Here is a 12406-nt window from a genome sequence, read left to right as displayed (position 1 = left end):
GCCCATTGTTGCAGATTATGGCTAAAGCCATGAGCATAGGTTGAGGCAATGAAGGACATCACTGGAGACATGTAATTTGCACCAGATACTTCTCTGGTGCAGGACTTCTGATGCACTTACTGGTTAAGAAAGACCAAGGGTAGAATTTTGCTGGCAAAAGGAGCTTTGAGCCACTTATCTATTCAACCTCTGTTTAATATGTCCAGGTTATTTAATGCACTTTCTTTTGTAATTTCTGTGAATAGATGCCTCTTAGATAGTCATGAGTTTGTGTTTAAAGGAGCTTTGTTTAAAATACTAGAGGTGGCTCAGTGGTCAGACTGCTTTCTATATAGGCAGGAGGGCTTGAGTTTGGCTCGTACCACCAAAAGTTAAATATAGCGTCATGAACCTGTAACCCTAGCACTCATTGGTGGAGGCCGTACAGACTGGTCGATCCCTGGAGCTCACCAGCCTGGAGGACTAGTTAGTGGTGAAGCTCCCTGCTCAACGAAATTCTCAAAATAATGAGACAGAGAGTGACTGAGAAAGATGCCCAGTGACAACCTCTGGCCTCCATATATACACCCCAGAATGTTCACGTGCACCCCTGTCCCCAGGAAAACACAGACTCTGTCCATTTTAGATTCATGATGAGAATTACCAAGTTACGTTATGGCATAGGCTTTAACTTACAAAAGGCCCAAGGTGTGGCAAACAGAACTTTGTTCTCTTTGGTGATTTGACAGAGCATAAGTCTAAAAACATCCACGGGCCCCATCCCCCACTAATTATGTAATTAAACATACAAAGACCTATCTTAAGACTCTGTTTTCCTTCCCTGCCTGCCCACTAACTCCCTGAATCTTCTTTTTTCAGCTGTTTCTGTCCCAATCTCTGAGATGCATTTGCTTATCAAGGCTATCAGACTCCTGAGAGTTTTAAGGTTCATTCACTCCTTAGTTTCCTTCCCTGTGCCTGCGGTGACTAAAACCTCTTCTTTTTCTTTTGAAAACAGAAGAGATGTCATTTCCTTGCCTGTGAGTAGAACTCCGAAATTCCTAAGCCAATTTCTCTCAAACTTCGTAAGCAACTCACCTTTGGGCTGAGACGAAACCGGTAAAGTTTGGGCCCCAGAGAATACTTTTTTTCAGAGAAGTTGCAAGTGACTAGAAACACAGCCGGATGATGAAACTAATCTGACAATTGTCACCTGCCCTCCTTGTCGCTCCTCCGGCCTCATTCCCCCTCCTCTGCCTCTCCTGGGAGTTCTGACTTTTCTTCTCTCTCTGTTAAGTTAGCAGTTCCTCACTCCCTTCCCCACACCCCCCACGCGTGTTTGTCCTCTGGGATGAAGGAAATAAATGCTTTAAGTCTGTAAACTGCATAAATTTTCTCCCAAATCAACTTGAAGCTCAGTTTAAATTGGATGGAGGAGATTCTTTTATGGAAGCCACAGCTGTGGATCCACAGACAGAGTGGTCTGGAGAGGCAGGCAGGATCCGTAGGACACAGGGTAGCCAGTGCAGACTCCTAAAGATTGGAGTTTCTGGTGTGTATTTACACAAAGACCATTTTCCTGTAAAGCACTGAGAATGTGGGATGAAGTTTTTTTTTTTTTACTCTCCCAGCGGCTCCTGTAGTTTAGAGTCCTAGTTAGGGACCCAGCCAGCTTGAACACAGTGAAGCACGAGATGTCCAAACTGAGGGTACACCCACACAGTGTAGCCTGCAGTCCATGCACTCAAAGATGCCAGAAATGACTGAAGCCAATTTGTTTTCAACAGAGATTCTCTAGATGATGCAGAAAGTGAGTGTTGACCTGTGTGGGGCTTTCCAGTTCTTTTTCCCCTGAAGGATGACCTTGAATTCCAGAAGACCAATGGGGTTTTCTTAAATACTCACAAGGAACATTCTCTGGTGCTCTAGTGATTTCTTGGAGCTAATGTGGCCTTATGATCCCCAGTGGCAATATCTGCTGATCACTGCTGAGAGACTGGCTCGTCCCTTTTCATTCCTTCCGTATTAACAGTTTGTCTTCTAGAATCTCTTTTGAGGGCAGATATATCTCTCACTGGATTCTGGTCATCTCAGAGATGTCACTGGATTCTGGTCATCTCAGAGATGTCACTGGATTCTGGTCATCTGGTAATGGTCTCTCCTGTTCCCAACCAACCTTGCTCTTTCCAGGGGTCTCATGGTGTCCATGTCTCAGCTCTATGAAGTAGAGGACAGACAGGACCCTTCTCTGAGACTTTCTACATTTCTGCTATGGCGCCTCCTACTTCCCATCCCTTCCTGAGCACAGAGAATCATTTGCTCTGCAGGTAAGCCCAGCTGCCCACATGCAGGCAAGCCCAGCTGCCCACATGCAGGCAAGCCCAGTTGCCCACAAGCCTCTTTGCTCACTCATGCTTCCCCCTCCCTCAGATTTTCCTCATTGCCCAGTTGTGTTGCTTCCCTTAAGGGTGTTGGAGCTCAAGAGCCAGCATACAGTGCTTTTTGTCTTTACTTTGAATCCATATACAACCATTTTAAAATGTATCTTAGGCCACTATGGAAAAATGGCCTACACAAGACAAAATCCAAAGAAAAGGGAGAGAAGGAGGGGGGAGGAGGAGAAGGAGAAAGAGGAGGAGAAGACACGACTATAATTAAACTCACGGTGCTTTATTTAGAAGTTATTTGCAAGACTTCAATTTATTTAACCTTTCTTCTGCTTAGAGACTGTTTAAATAACTCTTCTATCAAAAGTCAATGGGAAGAGTAGGCACAGCTAACACTAACATGGTGATTAGTCTCTGCTTACTGAGTTCCTTTTAACAGTCTGTGGAATCACTTCCATGGCCAGTTACAAAGTGTGAAGTCGCGGAGTGGTGAAAAATGTGAGCGTTGGAATCAGAGCCATTTCTGTGCTCAGCTAACAGCTCCTAGGCCTTATGCAAATTAAAGAACTTCGGGTCTCCTGGTCCTCATGTGTGAACTGTTTTAGTCTTGTTAAGAGGTGTAGATGAACATATGTGTGCAAAACACCTCGCACGTAGTAAATATTAATGCTTCCTTTACTTGTTTTATTATTCGTCTTCTGTTTCCGCCAGAGCCCCGTTCCCTCTAAGGAAAAAAGATGTGTAGAAAGCTGCTCGGAATATGAAGAGGGATGGACTGAGGTGGTAAGTCATTGACTGAGAGGGAGCTTGTGTTTGCTTCACTGAAGGTTCAGAGCAGTGGAAAGGAGGAACGGGAAACTTCAAAATAAATGTTTTTTTTATATATAATTTATATATACTGTATTTTTAAAGTTTAAGCCTGCTCAGAGATCATGAATATATAGGGACACAGATGATTGATAGATAGATGGATCAGAAGGTAGGTGGGTAGATAGGTAGATAGACATGTAGATATGGAAATAGACAAGTAAATTGACAGGTAGGTAGACGAATGAAAGATGAGAGATAGATAGTAAATGAAGGATAAGTGAATTGATACAGGATAGATGCTAGAGATGGAAAGATGATTGAAAAATTAGATTTGGGTTGATACATGATAGATGATGAGTAGTTGATAGACAATAGATATAGGAATAGATGATAGATGTAGTTAAATCTAGATGATAGGTAGAGAGATAGACATGATAGATAAATAGTTGATAGAGTATAACTTGATGATAGTTATAGTGATAAATAATAGATATAGATGCTAGACAGGCAGACAGGCAGATGAGTGCTGGCAAGAATCCTGGCTTTTACTACTGTCTAACACTTTCTTGTGATGCTTCCAGGGAATTCTGTGTGGACAACAGTGGGCATATCCTTATGGTGTCTGAGGTCAAGGAGTTATAGAGTAAAGACAGTAGAATATAGTCACAGCATGAATCAGGAGATGAACTTGAGTTCCAGGCAGAGCAGCTTGTCTTGGCACTGGTTCTCAGTGGCATCTCTTCTCTATGTGTTTCTGGGCTTCTTTTGTAGGTGTTTTCCTTCTATCTATCTGTAGGTTTTATCCAATGGCTTTAAGTTCTCTTACTGGCCATACCATCCATAAATCAAGCTCTTTAATAGCTCAATAAAACCGTAAGATTTGGGATTTTAAAAAGTGATTGCAGTACCCAGATGCTAATGAGACACATATATCTGAAACAACTGATTTTAAAAAGAAAACAGTGGAAAAAAGACCCCAGCATAACACATAGAGCGGCTGGCTAATTTACCACACTGTGAAGCATTCCACAGAACAAAATGTCAGGCCCATATATTTTCCCATGAGTTACGGAGACACAAATAGAATGAGCAAAACAGGGTACTTGAGTGGATCTCCCATTAGGATCCCTCAGTCTGCCAGGTTATCACCAACAAACACACTGACCTAGCAGGTCAAATGCCTCCACTATATTTCTAGAGCATGCTTTGTAGTCAATAATAAATAAATCCTAAGGTGTGTGATTACATAATGATAGCCACATTCACTCACCTGTCTATCAGAGAAGCCATATTTGAGTTTCAGCTCCCATCCCCTGGGCCTGTGAGGTACAAGCTAGAGTGTTTGCTTGTTGTGTTTAAACTCCCTGGCAACCCTGGGCTAAGTGCACTGGGGTGGAACTAGTCCCCACTGCTTAGTGATCCATTAGCTAATGGGTATGATCCCGTTAGCTTTCTGTTTATCCCCTAAGCCATTAAGGTTCACCTGCTGTGTCTGTCAGGGCTCTACTTGACCAAAAGTGATGGCTGAAATAAAATAAATGTCAAATTATGTATGATCTGAAAGGTATTATTTAAGACATAATTTGTTTCATGGAAAGGTGAAGGTGTTACAAATTGTTACAAATGACACGTGGGATCCCAAACATCATATGCAAATCACACTCTGGTATTGTGGTGGTTGTTGGAGGAGTAAGGCTTTGAGATTCACCTTCCCAGTGCCCTGGTGTCAGCTAATAGTGTCTGCCTGGGACTCTTGGAAACTGGTCATACAATTCTTGATCTACTTTTCAATGAATTCTTTATAATCTTTAAATAAAAATCTCAAGCTACTGGAAGAAAAAGAGAGAGAGAGAGAGAGAGAGAGAGAGAGAAGAGGGTAGTGAGAAGAATAAATATGAGCAATGAATGTGTGTGTGCTTGTGTGTGTGTGTTTAAATGTCATAATAGAACCCATTTATTTGTCTGCTAACAAAAAAAATGAAAAGCCAGCAAGCAAACACTCACCACCCCCAGTCTACAGAAGGCTGACTGGGGGTTTGAGTTGGAATCATTCTGATTTCGTTTCTACATCTCAGGTACTCCCACTCTTTTCTAGGCCAGGATGGCCTCATATTTTTCAATACAACTCTCACAAAACATGTCGGGTATGTGCCTTGACCTATGGATATCATTCTATGTTATTAGGAGACAGTTTAACACTGTGCTCATTTGGCAAAATAACCACAGTTGGGGGGGGGGGGTCTCCCTAGGGCCTGTGACCTATCTGACAATCCACTGGTCCTTGATCCTGGTCACTGTTTTGGGTATGGTTTCCAACTTGTGGGCATTCTATATGTTAAAAAACATAGTATGGTTCTTAAAAAAGAAGAAAGAAACATCTTCTCTCTAGACACAATTGTGATTTTAAAACTTTTATGACTATGTTTGAGCGCATATGTGTGCCAATAAGTATATAAACATCCATATGGAAGCCCACCTCATGTCATTGCACAATTGCCATTCACTTTTTCCCCTTAAAATAGTCTCTCATTGGCTCTAAACCTTCTAGGTAGCCTGGGCTATAAGCCCAGTGATCCTCCTCTCTCTGCCTCCTTAGCATTTGATTACAAGTAAGCATCATTACACCGTGTTTTCTCATGTGGGCTCTGAAGATCAAACTCTGTTGTGCTTACAAGGCAAGCGTTGTACTACCTGGGTTATCTTGCAAGCCCCAAAGCCTTGTGACATGCCATTTCCAAATAGCCTCCCGTTCTTCAGACACATGTTTGCTTTTATATATGCCAGCAGCAACATGTGATAAAACATATCATCTCCAATGCATAATACATACCACAGTTTCCTAACACTCTATTGTGATTTCTCTATCCGCTACCACTCGATTTTAATGCAAAACATTTCATACAAGGGCAGAAGAGATGGCTTATTCGCTAAGAACACACTTGCTGCTTTCATAGATGACCCCTGCCCCGTGGTGGCTCAGAGCCACCTGTAATTCCAGTTCAAGGGGGATCTGACACTCTCTTGTGGCCTTCTTGGACATTAAGTTGTCTTGTGGTGTGCTTTATATGCAGGCAACAGTTATACACCTAAAACAAAGATAAATGAATCTTTAAAATACCTTTCTACATTTTTTTCCAAGTGAGCCTAGTTGTAGTTTTCTTTGCTCATCTAAATGGCTCTTGCTTTATAAAAGCATCCCATAGCACAGTGGCTTACTACAACATTGAGTGTTAATTAATCTGCAGGGTATGAGGTCTGAGAAATAGCAGATCAGCAAGGGTGGCTGGGTGACTGTTTTAGACAAAGACATAAAGAGTTCATCTCCTGGACTACTCTAGGTTTGGATCTGCTCCATGTGTCGGTGTTTCAAGAAGCTTCCTGGAAGTTGCTTTACCCATGGGTCATTCCTTGAACATAAGATGTAAGACAAATGTCAAAGATCGGACTCTAGCCTCTGTGCTTACATAGTATCCCCTAAGCTCCAGAGATGATCTCAAGCCATCTAGCCAATCCTCACACAGCTGTCTGCCACTGCAGCAAAATGTCTGAGGTGAAAACTTTGGAGGAAAACAATTGGCTCATGATTATGAAGGTTTCAGTGGTGTCTTGGCCTGGTAACTAATGGCATGAGACGAAGCAGAGCATCATAGCAGAGAGTCTGTGGTAGAGAAAGGCTGTCCATCTCAGAGTAGCCAAGAAGCATGGAGAAGGTTCTGGGGCGAAAGACATCCTTCAAAGGTAAATTTAGTGGCCTACAACCTCCCTCTAGGCCTGAGAGCTCCCTAACACATTCAGCTACAAATTTAAGAATAGGTCAACCCACCCACGAATATCTTACAATTCAGTCACCTCTTACTATCTTTTACTACTTACCACTAGATGGGGAATCATGCCTTCCACACACACACACACATGTACACACACGTACACACACACATACACACACACACATACATACACACACATACACACACATACATACACACATATACATACACACATACACACACATACACATACATACACACACACATACACACACACATACACACATATACATACATACACACACATACACACACACATTCACACACATACACACACACACACACACACACTTTTCATCACACTATGAGCCCTGAGATTGTGTTATTTACTGAAAAGCACCTGTTTCTAGTTGTGATGTGACTCAGCCCTCGGCATACACCTTTAATCCCTCTGGCTAGAATACAGACACACCCTTAGTTTACACCTTTAATCCCAAACAGTGAAGGTAAAGTTAGTTTTTAGAAGGAAGCAGCCATGTTTAAAAATGATATCTAATTGGGTGTCAGACAGAGTGATGAATCAAAGAAAGATTTGACAGAATAGGATCTGCCCAATTCTCACAAGAAGAGAGGGGAAAGGAAGCTGATTAAGAGAGTGTGGTGCAGAAGAAGGAGGCATCTTTACTAGGAGAATTTTACAGAAACAGGTTGAAGAGAGACCAAGATAGACACAGGTGAAACAGAATAAGCCAAAGAATGAGATGGAGCCAGATTAGAACAGATGTCCAGAGTTAGAGGCCAAGCAGAGAAAAAAGTCAGAGGCCAAGAACGCAACCAGATTGAATCAGTCAGCTTGTAGGGAAGTTTAAGCCAGAACAGCTTTGTTGACCAGTCATCCAGAAGCCAGAAAGAGCTAGGAAGGGGTGAGCTTATTCAGTAGCAAATCTCAGAGGCTGAAAACATTCTAGGCCTAGATAAGATTGTACAGAGGCTAGGAACATCCATAACTAGGCCTAGGCTAGCAAAATGAAACAGTAAGCCTTTGATGTGGCAATTACTACAAGACAATAAAAGTTATTTTTACACGTGTGTGTGTGTGTGTGTGTGTGTGTGTAATGTCTTGGCACTTTCTCTCACCAGGCTCTTCACAACATGGAGTTGATGTATATTTATTTATTTCCTTTGGTTTCTGATTATCTCTTCCTCCATGACAATGAGCTCCTAGGACTACTCTATTCACTAAACTATTTGGATGAGTGAGTTGATAAATAAATGGTAGGTTATTTCAAGAATTTTCTTACCTGGAATGCAAACTATGGGTCCCCTCATCTGCTTAATCCTGGCCATCTCATAAATGTATTAATCACATCTAAATTTCTTCTAAAATAATTTGAGTGAATCCTGCAATAGTGGTATTTTTTTTTCAACTAGGATAGTGCTAGTAGGATTATGCTTTAAGGGCCATTTATCAAAAGCAAAAACAAAAACAAAGTCTGTTTCTTCTTCTCCTTGTGTTCCTGAGTTGCTTGATTCTCACCCAATTCTTCTTTCTACCTTTGGCAGGAGTAACGAGTCCTCACTGGATAAACGTATGGCCCGAGTCAGCACCCCCAGCATGTGCCAGTTTCTAAATGAGTTCCTTCATTTCCTGACTTTGATAGCCTGGTATCCTCATTGATGCTAAGCAATATAGTGATATAATAAGATAGGAAAGTGGTCTGGAGATGTAGTGGGAAGAACGGTTTGCTTTTGCTTCTGATGAGTGTCAGCCATAGTTTACCTTTGGAAATCTAGCTAGACAATGTTGTGAAATTTTCTCTTGTTAAGTAAAAACTGAGATTTAGGGATGGTCCGATGGTCTCCAAGAACGTTTTTCTTTGGGCTTTATGAAGCAGGAAGGACTTGCAAGTTCAATGTCTTTAATTTAAGATGTCTATTATACTGGTAGATTATAATAGCAAGAAACAGGAAATAATTTAATTTAACATCCATTATATATGTGATGCTTTATACATATACAAAGTCTAATATGGTCAAGATGACTAGTGTGTTGGGTAATGAGCTTATTTGTGAATCGTTTAACATCATCCTGCACATTTTTTAACATAAATACCATCAGTTTCTTTTAAATAACTAAAGGTTAAGAATTTGAGTGATTTCTTGTTAAATTCAACATTAGAATGTGTGTGTGTGTATATATATGTGTATATATATATATTTAATATGGTATATACATAAAGATGTGTGTATATGTGTGTGTGTGTGTGTCTGTGTGTGTGTGTTTAAGCCTTCAAGTTCCAATGGGGACTTTGTGGGTTTATATGGTGTTAGTGAGTACTTCCTTTTCATCTGAAGTCACTGCAGCTTTACCAGATGGCCCCGATGAGAACTGAACATGCATACTTGCATAGTGAATATTATCAGCCCATCTATTTGGCTAAACAGTTTCTAAAGTCACTTGGCTGCTAACTTTGCTCTTTTAATTTGCCGTGTTTTCTTCGTTATCTTTTCTCACATGTGACAAGAAGAGGTCATGCTCCTGACTTTCTCTTTTGCTCTTAAAGAACAGGTCAACTTCTCCACTTAGCTAGATCCTGTGCATCCTTCTCTAGGGTCTTTCCCAATGAGTCTGTCTGCTCCTCCCTCCCATGTACCACCCCACCCCACCCCACCCCAACCTGCCAGAGCTAGCCTGGGTTCCACAACTAGTGCCCTGATCTAGTCTGTCCACCTCTGCCTGTGTCTCAGCCAACCTCTAAGCTTCTTCTAAAACACACCTGCCTGCCCCCACAACCCACAGACTTCTCCCATGCCACAATCTACCTAGCTATCCAGCAAGATGTATTCCCACACTCCAGGCTTAGACTAGGACGCACATCCTGCATACCAACTTCTTCCCTTCTGCCCATATGACTTACTTCCACCTAAGACATTTTCAACATTTCAACATTTCAACACCCTCTCCTCTATCAGAGCATGCTCTGCCCATATCAGATGCAGAACTAAGAATTCCACATCCTGAGATCTCATTAAAAAAATAAATATATTAAAGATTAAGGTAATATTTGTACTGTAAAACATGTAGAAATGTTTGCTGAGAGTTGCCAAGATGAACCTGAGATCATATAATTTAAAAGAATAATTATAAATTTTATCAAAGAATTCAAAGAGCTTGAATAAGACACAAAGAAACAGCTCAATGAAATTAAGGAGAAAAAACTAAAGGAGAATAGATGCCAGAGTGATTCTGAGGAAAAACAAAGCCCAAAAGAAATGGATGACTTTCTAGATTCTGCCAAACCACCAAAAGTTAAACAAAAGAAAAAGTAAAAAGAAAAACCTAAAAAGACCCATAACAAAGAAGGTTATTAAACTAATAATGAAAAGCCTTCCAATTAAAAATGTCCAGGCCAAGATGGATCCACAACAGAATTTTATTAGACTTTCAAAGATTTATAGCCAGTCTTTCTTAAACTATTTTAAAAAGATAGAAGCAGGAGAACACACTTCAACATAATAAAAGCAACATATGAGGAATCTACAGCCAACGTCATCCTAAATGGAGAAAAGCTTGAAGCAATTCTACTGATGTCAGAGATGAGACAGAGATGGCCACCCTCCCCACTCCTTTTCAATAATGTACTGGAGGCACTAGTTGGCGCAATAAGGCAGAAGAAAGTTAAAGAGTTGCAAATAGGAAATGAAGTCATCAAACTCTCCCTACTTATAGATGACATATTATTATACATTAGTGATCCCCAAAATTCTACTAAAAACACTTCTAGAAATGCTAAACAAAGCCAACAGTGTGAGAGAGCACAGAATGAACATACACACATGAATAGCCTCTCCACATACAACAACAAACATATAGAGAAAGAGATCATGGTGCGAAAAACTAAGAAACTAAAGAGGAACCATTGCCACCCCCAGGAGGTGCAATAGAAAAGGAGAATAAAAGAGTATAGTGATCTGAAGAGGACAATTGGAAAAACAGGGAACTCTAATTAGAGATGCAGGAAAAGATAAGTACAGAAGGCGAAAGGGGAAGTGACAGTAAGGGTGACAGGAAAAAAGTTAAGAGTCATTAACTGTCTAAAAATACTTGTAATACACCATTTTATGCATAAATGAGCATATATAGTTTAAATAAATTTTTGACCTCTGGGATGCTAATGCTTTCTCCAAGAGCCAAAGACAAACTAACAAAAATCCCAATACCAGGAAAAAAAAAAAGTGCCTTCTTTTGAGTTGTTGGTCAAGAGACCCTTAAAACATTATAGGTTGTTACTATTGTCCTTGATTGCCCTTTCAGAGGTAGAATGTAAGTCCCTATTATTGAAGGTGCAATGCAATTCAGGAACAGAACCAGAGGCCCTTGAGCTTGAAAGCTCCCTCTCTGGGGTTGAGCTTTCATGGTACCGGAAAGTGCCATGCAAGCTTCCAGAACGATGCAAACAACAGTTCTACCCAGCTATGATGCCTGTAAACCACCACAGCTAGAATGGCATGTTAACTCAGCGTGTGCAACAGTGGTGCACATGCCTTGGTGGTAACGAACAACTCTCTAATTGGACTCAGTACCCACTCAACATGAAGGATATGCCTGGTACTGGACTAATAATCAATTTACCCTAGGCTGGTAAAGCCATGGATCTTGGTGGAGAACCTACAACGCCTACTTTATTAAACCAGCATAATCCCTAACTATATCCTAAATATTTGTCATTAAATCCACAACTGCAATTGGTACGCCACATAAAAGAAAGTTCTCTTTACAACAGATGGAGACCATTCCAGAAATCTACAACCAATCAAACTGCACAATATAGAGCCCAGTCCCAAAGGCTACATCTATAATACGACTCTTGCACCTAAGGTTCAGGGACCATTTTGGAGAAGTCAGAAAAATGTTAAGAGTCAGAGGATCATGGAGTTTGCTGTGTGTGAGATTGTGTCTCCTAAGAATGTCAGAAGCTATACCCATAATGTCTTACCTACATGACTGTCTAAACATGTGCTGAACAAGGACAACATGCTAACATACACGGGGGAAGTCCCACTCCTGTACAAAGAGTGGCAAGCAACTAAAGAATGGTAAGAGTTGGAAAAACAATCTTCCCCAGGGAAGAACACTCTAATTGGTTATCCAATACCCAACGGTATTCCCCATGTCTATTAGTGTGTGTGTGTGTGTGTGTGTTTATACAGATTATGCAGCCATATATATATTTCAATATATTCTTGCCATGGTTCCTGCTTCCTCGTCTCTTCCAAATCCTCCTCCCTACTATCCCGATCATCAATTTCCACACCATTTCCATACCTTCTTTCTCTCACCCTTTAGAAAACAAACAGGAAGCAGGGCGTGGTGGCGCACGCCTTTAATCCCAGCACTCAGGAGGCAGAGGCAGGCGGATTTCTGAGTTCGAGGCCAGCCTGGTCTACAAAGTGAGTTCCAGG

Source organism: Mus caroli, chromosome 11 (genome assembly GCF_900094665.2).
Source record: "Mus caroli chromosome 11, CAROLI_EIJ_v1.1, whole genome shotgun sequence".
NCBI lineage: Eukaryota > Metazoa > Chordata > Mammalia > Rodentia > Muridae > Mus > Mus caroli.
This window is presented reverse-complemented; position numbering follows the sequence as displayed.